At 42.2% G+C, this 13,613-nt stretch overlaps 1 protein-coding gene across 1 annotated transcript in view; it reads left to right on the forward strand.

Annotated features, from left to right (window-relative positions):
* Positions 1–4,494: 4,494 nt before the first annotated feature.
* Positions 4,495–13,613, forward strand: part of LOC140224644 (uncharacterized) — a 57,283-nt gene continuing 48,164 nt past the window's right edge. The window contains exon 1 of the mRNA XM_072300688.1: positions 4,495–4,536. The gene's annotated coding sequence lies outside the window, so the exon portion shown is untranslated. The remainder of the gene's footprint in view (positions 4,537–13,613) is intronic.

Consider the following 13,613-nt stretch of genomic DNA (forward strand, 5'->3'; position numbering starts at 1 on the left):
ATTTAAACCTATGGAAAAGGATCGATAAACAGGGTGTTCGCAGCGAACACCTTAATAATCGATTCTTCACCATACGTTTAAATGGAATAACAATCGATATACCGCAATTCACGCCACGCCACTGGATCTCACTGTGCGCCACGAAGAGTCGAGCTGATCTTGGCTTACTTCGCCCGGCGCACTCAAAAAGCTTTCGGACGGTTGCCTGCCCTTCCTGCCTCACTTTGCGCGGCCTTATAATTCACACCTCTCCACGCGTTTCTCCTTAATTCTGCTCGTATGAACTTGCGACTTGCGGCCGGAGCGCAGGAATTTCTTCCATGCCCTCCAACGCTCCGTCCAGACGCATTCTAACGCACTGCCACTGCAACCTACCTTGTCATTGCTCAGCGCTGGCTAATAACTAATGCCATAGTATTATCTCTGATTCTTATCGAGGACACCTCAAGTGTGTCGCACTTAGTGCGTTGGAAAAAACGGGATTAAAAAGGTGCCCACGGGATTAACGCTTCTGAAATGCACGGACGCATGTGTATGAAAAAAATGTGCAGCATGGTCGAGGTGCAAATATGAAAGCCGATCTTTCATTCCGCACAACATTTTGAATATACATAATACGTAAATTTGGTCGTTTTCGGGTGTCTCAAAGTTTTTTTTAGTCATTGGATCTTTAAGGGTTGTGAAAGAGATACTATCATCTCAACTGCGCAGCCAAATTGTAGAGTCACATTTAGGGGTAGTTAGGCATCACCCTTGAAAAATACCCTCGAATGACATGACTGAATGCGTATTTGTAAGGACTGTGGTTCTTTTCTTTCACTTTGATCTCGTTGAACTATGATCTGCACATTTTTAGTAGTTTACAGAAGTAAATCATTATTATGAGACCTTATAGGCGGCAACGATACTTTATACTTATATGGAGAAAATGACTTCATCCACGTCCTACGAGAGGCAACATACCTAAAACGGTCACGTGTGGCGACGATTTCTGTGGCAGCAGTACGTGTGGCAGTCTATATCGGATGAATTTCATCATTTTCAAAAAAGTAATTTAAAAAATGGTCTTATCAATACATCAAGTACATTGTATACTTATCTGAAGAAGGTCGATTAGTACCAAGATTAAAAAATCAAAATTTCCCCGAGGTAATCAATGGACACTGTTGTGAAAGCATTTTTCATTTCCGGGCGTTTCATTGAAACAGCTATTTATATTTCCATTGCTTTACATAATTGACCTCTTCTATCTCAAAATTACCGCACAAAACTGTTCAAAAACGTGTTTGAAGCATTGAGTACGTGTGCTCAACATCCAACCCTAGAAGAATTAGCCGTTTTTCTTCATGTCAGAGCAAATTGGATTTCCCGGGGAAATTATGTGTTGCAACATGATTACCTTGCACTTTTTTCTACACGACGGTTTCACTTTCCGATGACGATATAATAAGCAAGCAACTCGTTAGTCAAATTTACCCTGGATAAACGTTGACGGTATTAGAGCTATTACACACATCACCTTGCGTCACCTCCGATGAAAATTCGTCACATGAAGTGAGCGCGTGTATTTCGGATGTTCCTATTGTCCACGTTCTTCGGATGGGGGGGGGGGGGGGAGGGGCTGCTACTTCACCAACCAAAATCTGTTATCTGATGGATATTCGGAACACGCAGACCTGAGCAGCACGAGCGTGCAGAAAATAGTGATAAGGATGAAAACTTCAGCACATTGCGTATATAATAAACCATGAAAGAGACCCATTATTCTTACATAAAATTCGTCCTTATAAGAACTCATTATTGTGATCGATATTTTCTTGGCCTCTCTCGCCCTACAAATTTTGAGTAGTGTTTTTATCATAATTATCAACGTTTTCTGGAATCTTAAAGTTATGAGCAATGATTTTAATATTTTGCTAACTTCGAATTACTTCACTACTTTCAATTCAATGCATATTTTGTGCATGTATCGGGAATGCACAAGCAATGATAAAAACTCGCACGGTTCTTTTCAGTGGCGAGGCGTGAACAATCGATGTTCGTTGCGAACACCCTGTTTATCGATCCTTTTCCACAGCTTTAAACGACAGAGCAATCGATACATCGCAAATCACGCCACGCCACTGGTTCTTTTTAAATCCAATATTAAACTGCGACAAAAATGTCTTACTCTGCCCTTGGAAAGCATATGAAATCTATCATTTTAAGACATAAAAAATGTGAGTATTCGATGGATTTTAAAGTTGATTTCGGGTCATGCCTTGGTAAAATTATTATTCTAAAACCTGCCGAAATCGTATCCGGGAACATTTACCGCTAATTTTAGGACAAAAATATAATTTTTTGCACATAAGTATTGTCCTGACCCGAATCGATTTCCCCAGAAGTTAAAAGAAGATGCGAATTACGATACTGAATAATGGGCTATTCATTTTTGAATCATCGTCAATCCAGAAAGACCAGTCTTGTAAAAGTATCTTTCTCTCCTCTGATCCTCCGATAATGGCCAATTGCGAACATTATCAGACGGAAACGCAATTTAACAAAACCGTGAATATGTTACGAGAAGAACTGAGGACAGCCGTTCGCTTTATTTATGAATTAAAACGAAGACAGTCTGAATGAAGCTCTCGACCTAATCGGATGTATTTCGATACGAGGATCGTGAATTATGAATGATCTCGAGAGCCCACAATAGAATTAGGAGTCACATAAGCTGCGTTTAATCTGGGCTAAAGATTCCCATGAATTAAATATTAAACCGGGCGTGAGTCGGAGAGAGTGCTGCTATTGCCGAATTCAACCAAGAATTCACTTTTATCTTACTTATGTACTATGATAAGTGTCCCTCAACTAAGTGTGACAACAAGGGTAAGCGCCTGACTTATATTGAGTGGTCGTTTAAAAAGGCTTTGAGGCTAATTAGATTGTGCGCATGATTTTGAGGAGAGATTTCGATCTTCTCCAGAGATATGCGTCATTGTGAATGCTCTCTCATTGCATAGACCGTTTTGCAAATAGTGAGACTCTCATTGCTCTTATATCCCTGACAAGATAGTGAATTTTTGATACAACATTAATCAAAACCTCGGTCTTAATGGCTTAACTCGGAGATGTTTCAATACTAATGTTGCATCGATTTTTTAAAACACCTCAGCTGAATTTTCTCTACCTAAATTTTATTTCATAGTGCGTTTCTGCTACAAAATTTCCATGAAATTTAAGAAAGGAATATTTTCTTAGCTTCGCTTTTATTGCTACGACGAAAAAAAACCTGAATTTCGAAATTGCTCGCATTGCAAGCGCGAACAAACGAATGACAATTTGCAGCCTACATAAAAATGGTTGTGCTGCATGATTTTTGTGCAAATTTCAGTAAATTTCCTACCTACTACAAAATAATTCCTTGACATTTTCAAAGGAATTCGCACAGACGTTCTCTTGTAAAAAATTAAATTTCCCACTTAAATTTGACAACAGCTGATGTGTTCTTTTCTTCTAAAGATGGTCCAAGTTAGAGTTGTACAAACACGGTACAGTTTTCTATCATTTTCGGCACATCTAGTCAACAGAGGACGCAAGACTCGCGCCATTAGTGACAATAGACCTGACAAATCAGCGTCTTCGCCCAGCAATCAGCTGTCTCGGCTAAACTGATAGAAGCGTAATTTCTGGTTTGCGCGACCGTCTGAAGAACAGTTATCACCGTTAAAACGAAAGGTAGAAGCGCCTCCACGCCTCTGTTTTTCTGGGTTCTGCAAACAAGGCCTCAGAGTTGTTCGTTTGGAAAGTTACATGTGTAATTTTGCACGGGGATAGACGGGTGATGTCTTTGACCATACGCGCACAGATGCTATTTACTTAGAGATTTTTTTGCGAATTGGTGGGTTTCTCTCTAGTTGCAGGTGTTATCGTCATTCACCTGTTGTCATGTCTTATTGAATAAAAACGTCTTTGATTTTTGTTACTGCGCGGATGTTGGGCCATGGTGTTTGGTTCCATTGCACTCATACATGCCATCAACAATATCGACGGTAAAATCCTTTGACCACGTATCTCAATAGCGGTGTTATAAAATTTCCACTGTCATTTTATTTTTATGAGGGAGAAAAAATCTAAGTCATTTCTTGAATTTTTAACAAAATTTTCTTCGCATAGAGAAGATAAATCAAGGAAGTTTTAAAAAAAATGTTATTTCCCTATTCAGTAGTTTTCTATTTTAAAAATAAGTATGACCGGAAGTCTGCAACGTCTCAAACCGAGATATGTACCCAGTTTGGATGTTTCACCGTCGATATACAATAACAAGATTCGTCTATCCTTCAATGATTTTGTATTAATTTTATTTACTTTTTAGACCAATTCTAACACAATCGCACTAGATTCATTAGGTTTTTAGGCGTTTCATTAATTTTTGTGTACCTTACGTTTTTCTTTTCTGTGTTTTTCTAAGTTATATCATTGAAACTACGTCTTTGCTCCTTTTTGTTTTTCAGATCCTGCGCCGAAGAGCAGCGTTTATGTGAATTCAGCGGGGTGAGTTTTCTGATTTTTAATACAATTATGAGCTTGATGTGATTTTTCAAAATATCTTTGATGCTAAATAAAGCATCCAATATGTTTTTGAACATTTGATTATCCTATTCCATTTGTTGAGGATTGTGGCTGCTTCCCCCTCACCAATAAATCCGTTATCAACTAAATTGCATCAACGACAGGTGGAAACTTGTTCTTTCAGGGACTCAACAAATCCTTATGGATACTTATAAGGGAGCAACAGTCATTAGCCTAATTTCGGCTGTTGCGACCTACCTACATGGTGGATGATGAGCTTCGGGTGACGTCGCGTCGTCAGCCAAACAAGTTTCCCAAACCTCGGCCATTTTCGGCTTGTTTGCGAAACGAAACTGCCCACACGTTGTTCAACATCAACCATGTAGGTAAGTCAACAGTAGCATGCTGAAGTCCCAAAAGTAAAAGCTTCCACAATGGCCAAGACATCAGTGGAGGGTCTCTTGTCTATTCCTCCTCCACTCCTTGTAGCCAACCTTTCACAAGACGTCCACACCGTCACAAATTCATTGATACATACATACACACATAAAGCCGCTTTTATAGCGCAGTCTCGCGCTCTGCGACGCCCGATCACCATTGCCCCTTATCCTCCCAGAGACCATTAGGCAATTGGCACCATCTGATCTGCTCCAGCTCCACCCCTTGTCGCCAACCTTTCACAGGACGTCCACGCCGTCGCCTTCCGGGAGGACTAATTCATTAATACCGATCTAAATATGAGAATGATCGAAGTTGACGTCAGTATAGATACGTCTCGGTGACGCGACACGTGAGACATCTCCGTCCATTCATTGCGTGGAGCCATGGAGTAAATCGACCCGGCACGGAACTAAGTAGGCAAATGTATGCGGATTCTCCTCCGGGAGGGTGAGAGAATCGTCGGACGTCGCCAGGAAGAAGTGACAAGGGGCATCCGTTCGCGGTCGGTAGTTACCAATTACCTGTGATTCCGACTGCCTATGCAGAATGTCCTCCGGTTTAATTGGATCCGCTCCTAATTGCATTCCTCGAGTCAACAAAGGCATCCCAACTTTGGGATTGACAAAGTTCCTTTGTTTCGAGTGCAGCGCCGGCCGGGCATTGAGTCATAAGTTTATGTAAGTCCTTCTGCCGGAGGCCGGCGACAATAATATAAAAGTGAAAGCATTATTAGAATAATAGGACCATGTGTCGGCCGCGTCGTCTTCGTCTCGGCGACGCGTCAACAATGAGCGTATTACAGCATCCCCGGCCATTCTTCGATGAGATTGCCCGCTGTTTTCCGAGCGGGCACCATTACGCGCGCTTCACGCACCTCCGTCCAAATTGCCACCCGCGTTGCCAAACACACACACGTGTCGAAGTGGCATCATAGTTCACATTACGTATTTTTTAATTGTGGTTTTTCCTAATGTAATGAACATGCACCTTGCCAAGAAGTGTAATTTGATCGCTCTAGATGACTTTTTTCCGAAAGGCATCAATTGTTATTCGACATGAATTTGAATAGCCTAATTTAATCAGTTGTTCGAATTATTGTTTAAGCTCTCTTGCCAAACACACACACATGCCAAAATGGCATCATAGTTCACATTATGTACTATTTAATTTTGGTTTTCCCTTATGTAATGAACATGCACCTTGCCAAGAGGTGTAATTTGATCTCTCTAGATGACTTTTTCCGAAAGGCATTCAAGTATAATTCGACATGAATTTGAATAGCCTAATTTAATTAGTTGTTCGAATTGTTTAAGCTCGCAGCCGAAAGGGATAGCGCTTTTTGATTTCAACCCACCACTAGAATTACAACACTCGAATTACCACTGGAATCACAGCAAGATGGCGGAGAGAAAGCCTAGCATATCTAGAATAGATTAATCTGTGATACTTTTATGTAATGCTTCTGATGTCAAAGCAAGGAGGACGATGATCATTTTTCTAAAATTCATTTTTTTAAGCAGTAGTATAGTTTTCCTGAACATGGAAAGTTGAAATTTTGGTGAGCGCGATCTTTCATCTCAACGGTGCTCATCTTCTTCGGGAAACTTAAAAACGCGCATGTGCAGAAAACATCCGACGGCGAGCGCTTCTCTCATGCGGACGTATTGAAGCTTTCCCGCTTTTTCTAACATTTCTAAGTTATTCTGATGGGCTAATCCCATGTTTAATCCCGCCAGTTTCTATTCCGCTCTTAGCCATAGCATATCTTGGCTTAAGACCATCAGAATCATTGCCAGGCTTGTCTAGTGTCTAACAGGGAATCGAACCCAGTACTTTCTGACTATAGGACCAGCGCCGGCTGAGGAACAATACCACTTATCTGAAAACCGTCAATTTTGCAGGACGAAGAAAAAACTTTGCCATTTATTGTAATTTTGAGGTTGGATTTGCAAATTTTTCATAGATTACACCGTAATTACATCGCTTCTCTACATAATTTGAAAAAAAAACTAACAACATAAACTTGCGTATTTTGTTCTGTAGAATGTGACAAAATTGCTCTAGCTCATTCTTGCCAAAATTCTTATTTCAGCAGAATTGTTCCTCAGCTCTTAATAGCCTTATTTTATTCGTGCTATATATAGCATTTTGATGTCTTGTTACGCTAAAATAAATTGCAGCAATCAGGCAGCTAGTGTATTGCCCGATTGAGCTATTACTCACCGGCTGGTCCTCAAACCTAACACCAATCAAAACCCCGCAAATTGAAAATCAGGGATCAATCTTTGCTCTTGGTTATTCACAAGAAAGCTCACGACGAGGGAGCCAGGCGGCAAAACTTTCTCACATCCGGAAAACCCCGGCCGGGGAAAATAGATTGAATTGTTTTAATTAGCCGATCCGCGCCGAAGGACACGTGTTCACGTGGTCAATAAGCGATAAAGCGTGGGTGGAGGCCGAGCGGCGGGGGAGGAAATGAAAGTTGGAAAGGGAACACTGCACCCCTCTCTCCCGGGCCGCGGCCGACGGCGAAACTTTACGGCTGTGCAGCAGAGCGATGCCCGGTGCTTGGTGCTCGGTGCCCGGTGCGCCACATCGGCCGAGAATAACCGCGGGCGCATGCGCAGACGCCAATAAGTGTCAAATTGTAGCATGTGCCATGGGGTGAAAGTTGGATGGATGTTGCGGCTCCGGAAAAAGTTGCCAGGTCGTGCGAGACCCCCCTTTTGAATAAATGGAAAATACGTTGAATTTCCAGCGTAATCTGGCAACAATGTGCTCCAGGCTCTGCAGAAGCTCCTAATCTCCGCGAGGTCGCAACGGGAGTTGCGCGATTTTGCCGCCAATGGCTAATCGGCCTTCGGTCTTCGTCCGACTGACCAGAAATCCGATCGGCCGATCTCGCACATTCGCGGCCCCTCAGACCACTTCCCTAGTTCCGCCTATCATGCCTCTTTCCCGGCCCCGCGCCCTTCACCCTGGCTTCCTCGTCATGCCGCCGGTGCTGACCTGGTCACTCCGCGCATTCTTCCCGGAAAGTGAAAGGCTCGTAAGTGCTCCGCGAAATTTATTCGACCGCTTCAATGGCAGCGCTCACTTCACGGTTCGGTTTGGATTTGAGAACCTACTCGACTTTTGAAAGACAAAGAGGCTGCGAGCAGCCCATGCTGCATGCAATAATATAAGTACAATGAAGTAAAACAGAATGTCGGCGACTATACTAAGATACGAAGTAATGAACCCGAAACGCTTCGGCAAACCACTCGACCAATAGCTAATGTCACACGATCAAACCGTGCCATCAATATCTCCAAGTCGAGTACTATAACTGGTCCAAGTCATCGCATTAGCCAATCACAACACCGGACCTTGATATTTTGGTGGCTGGATTTGATTGCATGACAATAGCTTTTTTCAATCAGTCAGAATACGAAAAAAAATTGTAACATAAGTCGATGAAAACCTGTTCGACAGAAAATAAGAAAAAAAAACTTTCTGTTCAATGATCGGAATGCGAAATTTATAGTAGTTCGAATATTCGTGTCTGTGAATTTCGAAGAAAACTTAAATTATGTAGGCAGGTTTATCATGATTTTGCGCATTTTTTTCTGTTTGAAATTTTCAGTTTCCTCCGGGAAGAAACATACCTCCATTCTAAGGTTGCAAAATTGAAGTTGAGGTTATGTGGATGTCGCATCTGGTTTTCGGATCACGCATCCGAGAACTTGAGGTCAAGCTGCCGAAGTTTTGGTCAGACATCTGAAGTTATTCCGTAAGTACCGGAGTACTTCATCAGATGTATGATCTGAACCCTTCGGTGTAGACTAAAGTAGGACTAAAGTACTTCAGATAGTTGGCCCGAACTTCGACAGCTGGACCTCAAGCTTTCGGATGCGTGATCAGAAAACTTCAGAGATCTATTATAACCTCAACTTCGGGTCCCATACACTTTTTTTCTCCACGTAACGAACATCTCGTGTAGCAAGCAGCAGATCTTTCTCCTCGTGTTTACATACGAAAAACGGCAAAACACCACAACATCGAAAATAGACCTACGACTCCGGGGGTCTAAACAGGGCCCGAGGAAGAAATAACCGCAAGCAAGGAGGTCTCCATGACTGCGTACGAATCCGAATCGAGTCGCGTTGCGCATTGTTGGTACAGACGTGCGGATTGTTTGGAGAAAAGCGAGAAGTGATAGTGAAAGCAAGGCGATTGTAAAGAAGATCAGATCGGATGAGATAAAAGGAGTAAAAACGGAGGATAATGGTGGCGTGGAGCGAGTAATGATTCGCGGCGGGCGCGCGGCATGGCGTCGCGCCGAGCGCGGTGGGTGACGGTCGGCGTCGTTGACGTCGTCGCGGCGCGTCGCGACGGAGCTGGAGGACGCGGACGTCGAGCGACGCGGATAAAGAGCTAAACGCAACGATGAACGAGGACAGAGACGGACCAAATCGGCCCGGCCCCCGGCTCATCCTCCCCGTTCCGTTTGGGAGCTCCAGCTATGCGGATTCCCCGATGTTGCCAACTTATCGCCTTAAAGTTATTCCAGGATAAATAAGAATGGAGTTAAAACTTAGGTAAACAAGGCTAAAACATTAAAAACTACTAAAAAGCAGGACGTTTCGAGCTATTACCAGCTCATTATCAGCTGCAAAAAACACAAACAAATAAACAAAATTGAGTGACGACCTGACCCCGGCCATTATCACGTACCTAAACACTGGAATTTGTACTGAACATCCGAGGCATTTATTTTTTGTGTTTTTTGCAGCTGAAAATGTGCTAGTAACAGCTCAAAACGTCCTGTGTCTTAGCGTTTTAATGTTTTAGCATTGTTTACCCATGTTTTAACTCCATTCTTATTTATTCGTATATTCGGGCTATGTTTGTGTGTTTTATCGTTGTTTATTCTAGGTTTTGTCCAGATCCTGGGAAAGGGGGAAGATACATCTCGACAGAATCAGTCTTACTGAATTTGACGTTGTCCAACTTCCTTATATATTTCATTTTTTTTTTTACATAGAACTGAACAACTTATCACCATATACATAGATTAACTCACGGGGGACCACAGAGCGGGCCTCTGGAGGTTGGGCCATTAGCGCTTAGGGGACGCACCCCCTGGCACTAAAATAGCCCGAATTCAATATTTGCTAGTAGACTTTTCGAACATGTACTGAAAATAGTGCATGAATTTTGCTCTAAGATCAGCCTTTACAATCTTACAACATTTCTCATCTTAAAACAATAATTTACGTGGAGACTTGAACGCACGGCTAGAAAAGTAAGAAATAACCTGTGACATCTGCTGATTCCTATTGATGCTTGCCGTTGAACTTTATCGTCCTATTCTTAAACGTTGCTCATTCCAGAAAATCTGACAACATATTTAGATGTATGTTTGTGTTTATCAAATGACTGGCTGATGCAAGGACGATATGTTTTATTAACAGAGACGTCGCGTTTCTATCCTATAAATGGCATCAAATTTACTCTTAGAAATTAACGCTTAAATTGTCTCTGCGGACTGATTATCGGAATTTGTACTCAAAACTATGGATATAGGGGAAACGGGTCCTTGTTCGTCTATCAATTCTAATTATCAGCTCGCTGATATCGTGCTATGCAATAAACTTTGGATTATTGTACCTAAATTCCTTATTGAGGATCGTGTATGCAGACAGTCCAAGAAGCCTAGCTCAGGATCACAGGTGTTACTATCAAAATACTCCATCCAAATGTCGAAGTCAAGTGCTGTAATTGTCATTGTCATTGAATAAGCTAATCACAACCCCTGACCTTCACATTTTGATGGCTAGCTTTGATAGTGTGACACAGGCTGTAGCCACTGTCAGGGGCCTCCGGAACTTCCGGAAGAGCGGTCGTTCTTTTGGTGATGGTCGAAGAACGACCGTTGACTTTAAGTGTCATTTGCGACAAAGTAGCCCCAAATGACAACAACGAGATGCAGTAACGACGGAACAAAGAACGAAAAAGCAGAAGCCGGCGCGGTGCGTCCGACGTAACCCGATCGGACAAAGAACAAGCCCGGGTGCCCGAAGAGCGAGACAGTTTCGGGAAACTGGAAAGTGACGAGGTTGCGCTTACAAGCTGCGGACGCAACCTCCTACCGCGGTCAATCATCGGGCGCCGAAGTTGAAAACAGGGGGCCGAACCCGGGGGGAGGGGGGGCAGTGGGGTCCAAGCACAGGTCCGGTCCTTGGGTTTTGGGGTTCGGGGCGTTTGGGCGTTTGGGCTCCAGGATAACGGTACTGTTTACTCTGTGACGTCAAGCATAGCAGGAGGAGAGAAAGTTGTGGCGAGTGGCGACCGTGGCGAGCTCTCGGAGAAGCATCTTGCTCCGCCTCCCCCTTCGTCCCCCTCTGCCCCCCCCGCCGCGAGCATCAATCCGGTTGCTTCGAGATAATCCACCGGCGCACGGTGGAACAGGTGAAGTTGAGGAGTTTGCCTCCATGCTGAGAACTTCTGAGGAGTAAGCTCGTATAAAAATTCGGATAATGACAAATTTTTTCTCATAGGTAGACTGCTTATTTTCAGAAGTGGAGGCTATTCGAGAGAGGAGATTTTAAGAGGATATTTTCCTTCAGCCCCACGTCAAAAACCCAGGAGCTGAGTGAAAAAGTTTAAAAGAAAAAGAAATAAAATCTGTAACATTTTTTTTTTAAAAAAAAAAAATATGACTTAAACAATATGAGTAACAAGTTGGTAGAATAGTGCTGGGTCCACATTATTCTGAACGAAAATCAAAGCCTGAAAAAACAAAAACTTAGAAGCAGAGCCATGCACAAAATTAACTCAAGTTTAAGAGGTTTACAGAAGGGGGTGGTGGAGGGGTGCAGTGGTGCTCAGCTCAAGCGGGTGAATCGGAACTACTTTGGTGGGGGTTTCCTGAGAAACTTATACAGGTTTTGATCTCATGAAGACTCATTCGTAACTGAAATTTTATTAATTTTTGTTTTTGCCTCTGGTTTTGATTGCTCCTCAAAATAATAAAAACTGAGCACATTCTATCACTTCTGTTACTTTTTGAGAGAGTTTGTCAATATCTTTCCTTAAAGTCTTGACACATACTAAACAGAATTATGAAAAACGTTCGATGAAAATTTTTAAGAAAAAATCTACGAGTCCTCGAGGAAATTCACATGTTATCAGATGAAATGTGGCAACGTCTATAGATGAATACGGCGTCATTTGTTAGCACGGGAGTATGAGAAACGATTAAGCTCATTCATCATGCATCCCATTAGGCCAGCCGACAAGTAGGCATTAATGCATTATACTTCCACGTTTCACCCTAAAAATTTTATAGTGGACGAGATGAAATTGGTTGCTGGACCAGTAATCAATATTTTTCATCTTCGTTGAGTGCAGGCGTCCAACCTGCAGTGAAAGCAAAGTGAGAGATTAATCTTGATAAAATTAGCTTCGCCACAATTTAAGCAAAGGAACGCCCTTGTTGACTTGTATGCGAACAATTTTTTGGGGGGTGTTTCGTGTGATTTTCCTTATTCTTGCCCTTTTTGGATTATTCCATAAAAGTTGCACGCAAAATTATTAGATAGGTTGCGATGTAAGAATTAAATATGAGAGAAAATCTTAGAACACTGCAACCTTCATACGTGTTTCCGTGCTCTGCGCATAACATTCTTCTTACGTGAAAGTTGCGCTTAGCGCTTTCTGAGGGAAAAAATCAATCCTTTAGAATTAAATTAAAGACAGAATTCTACAAGCAGCCCATGACACGCACAATAAAATTACATGTACATCTCAATCCTTTAATGATTCATTCATTTTTGGTCGAAGTCAGTCACTATTCATCATTTTCGACTGATTATGATTTAGAAACCACGCCAAATAAGTATACGCACTTCTAGATTGCTAGATTCTCGTCACTTTTACATGTAAAGTAAATGCAACACTGAAAAAAAAAACACATTGGATCTAGAGTCCAGACTCTTAAAAACATCGACAAGAAAAAGTACTCTTGATTCAATCAGAATCTAGCTTAAATCAAGAACCAATCCTCTTAATTTAAGCGGATTTCGTTTCGATTCAAGCAAAAATCCGATTGAATCAAGAGTATTTTTTCTTGTCAATGTTTTCAAGAGTCTGGACTCAAGATCCCGTGTGTTTTTTTCCAGTGAAGAAACAATATGGCGGATCTTCTGTCGCAGTCTAAAAGTGCGTAAACTTATTTGGCGTGGACTCTATCATGACGAGAGATAAGCTAAACAAGTTCATCAAATTGGCCTTTGTTTGTCAAAGCAATCATTCAACGTATCGTTTATTTATGAACACCAGGCACCAGTCAAAGTTCAAGCACCTAACTGACTGTATTAACATTTACACCACAGGAAGTCATTACGGCGGGATATCTTCAAAAAAAGTATGTAAACCTCCTTAATTTCAGCAAGTGTCTAATTCCCAGGCGATTGCGATAAGTACATCAATTAAATTGCCATCCGGGATTTTTTGCGGATAATATGAGGGAACTTAGCGAGCGGATCACTGTGTGTCGTGCGCACGGCATCGGACGGGACGGCACGGCGCGGTGTCCAGTGGCGTGGCGTGAATTGCGATATATCGATTGTTAT

Source organism: Bemisia tabaci, chromosome 5, assembly GCF_918797505.1.
Source record: "Bemisia tabaci chromosome 5, PGI_BMITA_v3".
NCBI classification, from domain to species: domain Eukaryota; kingdom Metazoa; phylum Arthropoda; class Insecta; order Hemiptera; family Aleyrodidae; genus Bemisia; species Bemisia tabaci.